Below are 2,847 nucleotides of genomic sequence, written 5' to 3'. Positions count from 1 at the left end.
CATTCAAAAATCAAGTGTTCAATGTGGTGATAAAACTTGTGCAGGTGGCTTCGAGTCACAGCTGCTGGAATATGAACGCTGAACAAAAACTGTGTTACACAATAAATGTTAGTGTAGCTTTACCTCAAACAAAAAAAATGATTGCACACTCAAGTTCTGATTGTTTTAACTTACAAATTGGTCTAAAATAAAAAACAGCGATTATCATCTCACTTCCAAGTAAGTGCTTAGGCTTAGTTTAGCAATTAGCGCCTGTATTTAAAACACTATGAACCAGTGTTTATCTGTCCTCCAACTGTCTCTAAACAAAACTAAAACACACATAAACATTATGCTTCTGGCACTAAAAACGTGCCTCTCATGTCCCAAATACATGATGGGCCTTTCATCCTTTTGTAATTTGCTTTGGTACATATTTAGAGGGGAGGGGGGAGGGGGGGGGGGGGGTAACGAACGAACAACATAATTGTCAACTTTTTAATTTTGGGAGGGTGTGTAGCTTATTGTAGCTAGCTGCTAGCTGCTAGCTGCTGCTGCTGCTGCTGCTCGCCGTCGACCGACTCAAGACAGCGATCTCTGGAATGTGTCGTAGCACCTCAAACTCTCTCAACCTGAACAGCCTGAAGAGGTTAATGCAAAAAAAAAAAAAGAAAAAAAAAAACCAGGTCACAATCATCATGTGACATCAATCAGTTGATTCAGTCTGTAATATCCTCTCCCTCTCTCCAAAAGGGAAAAGGAACTTCTGAGAAAGACTCGGGGGGGTGTCTCTCTGGAGCAGAAAGTCTCATAAACACTGGGGAAAGGCATCATAAGTCCAAACAAGTACATTCCACATGACCTGAGTTATTGTTCTGGGTAGTGTGTGGGGGGGCAATAAAACAAGGCAATGGGGGGAGTTGTGTGTGCTTAGCGATTGGTTATTTGGTCACTGAATAAAAACAGCTGATATTTGCATTTTGTGTGTTTTAGCTAACAAGAGTTTTATTAACCCTTTATAGGACACTCATTGAAAGGAAGGGAGGGAGGAAGGAAGGAAGGAAGGAAGGAAGGAAGGTAGGGAGGGGGGAAGAAAGAAAGAGAGGAGGAGGGAGGGAGGAAGGGAAGAAAGAAGGAAGGAAGGAAGGAAGGGGGATGGAGGAAGGAAGGGAGGAGGGAAGGAGGGAGGGAGGAGAGAAGGAGGGAGGGAGGAAGAACAGATGGAAGTAAGGAAAAGAAGGAAGGAAGGATGGAGGAAGGAAAGAAGGAAGGGAGGAGAGAAGGAGGGAGGGAGGAAGGACAGATGGAAGAAAGGAAAGGAAGGAAGGACGGAGGAAATAAGGAACGAGGGAGGGAGAAAGGAAAAGAGGAAGGGAAGAAAGAAGGCATGGAGGAAGGAAAGGAAGGAAGGAAGGAAGGAAGGAAGGATATTTTGGGATATTTACAGAAGTTACCAAATATAATTATTTGCCCAATAAAGGGTTAAAGTGATCAGGCAAAGAAATGCAGATCTAGGTCTTGGTGGCTTGTGGGTCTGTTGGGTGGAGCCTGCACTCTTAACGACTGCTGGTGTTCACATAGACAGTGTGTAGTACTTTTAAAATAAACATAAAATAGGCCACGGCCGGTATCGATGATGTGAGCCAGGTCGTAACAAGTGCAAACAATGTGGTTTAAGTGTGGGAGGAGGGAGGAAGGAAGGAGGGAGGAAAGGAAATGTGGTTAAGTTGTGTGACTGTAAGACATCTGAGTTATAAATGTGAAACAATCATTTTTACATCTTGTAAAAAGACCTTTAGACTCGCTGCTTTAATATCATGATAATATCTTTTTTCCTTTTAACCCTCCTGTTGTCCTCGAGTCAAGGAAGGAAGGAAGGAAGGAAGGGAGGGAGGGAGGACGGAAAGGAGGGAGGAAAGAAGGGAAGAAAGGTAGGAGGAAGGGAGGAAGGAAGAAGGAAGGGAGGAAAGGAGGGAAGAAAGGTAGGAGGAAGGGAGGAAAGGAAAGGGAAAAAGGAGGGAGGGAGGCAGGAAGACGAGAAGGAAGAAAGGAAAGGAGGAGGGAGGAAGGAAGGGAGGGAGGAAAGAATGAAGGAAAGGAGGGAGGAAGGAAGAAGGAAGGGAGGAAGGGAGGAAAGGAAAGAAGGAAGGGAGGAAAGGAAAGAAGGAAGAATGAAGGAAAGGAGGGAGGAAGGAAGGAAAGGAGGGAGGAAGGAAGGAAGGGAGGAAAGGAAAGGAAAGGGAAAAAGGAAGGAGGGAGGCAGGAAGACGAGAAGGAAGAAAGGTAGGAAAGGAGGAGGGAGGAAGGAAGGAGGGAGGAAAGAATGAAGGAAAGGAGGGAGGAAGGGAGGAAGGAAGAAGGAAGGGAGGAAGGAAGAAGGAAGGGAGGAAAGGAAAGAAGGAAGAAGGAACTGCTTCTATTATTTTTTTTTCCTTTTAACCCTCCTGTTGTCCTCGAGTCAAGGAAGGAAGGAAGGGAGGGAGGGAGGGAGGACGGAAAGGAGGGAGGAAAGAAGGGAAGAAAGGTAGGAGGAAGGGAGGAAGGAAGAAGGAAGGGAGGAAAGGAAAGGGAAAAAGGAAGGAGGGAGGCAGGAAGACGAGAAGGAAGAAAGGTAGGAAAGGAGGAGGGAGGAAGGAAGGAAGGAGGAAAGAATGAAGGAAGAAGGAAGGAAGGAAGGAAGAAGGAAGGAAGGAAAGGAGGAAAGAAGGAAGGAAAGGAGGGAGGAAGGAAGAAGGAAGGGAGGAAAGGAAAGGAGGGAGGAAGGAAGGAAGGAAGGAAAGGAGGGAGGAAGGGAGGAAAGGAAAGGAAAGAAGGAAGGGAGGAAAGAAAAGAAGGAAGGAAAGGAGGGAAGAAGGAAGGAAAGGAGGG

This window comes from Scomber japonicus, assembly GCF_027409825.1.
Source record: "Scomber japonicus isolate fScoJap1 chromosome 10 unlocalized genomic scaffold, fScoJap1.pri SUPER_10_unloc_1, whole genome shotgun sequence".
Lineage (NCBI taxonomy): Eukaryota > Metazoa > Chordata > Actinopteri > Scombriformes > Scombridae > Scomber > Scomber japonicus.
The sequence above is the reverse complement of the archived record's forward strand: the minus strand, read 5'-3'. Positions refer to the sequence as shown.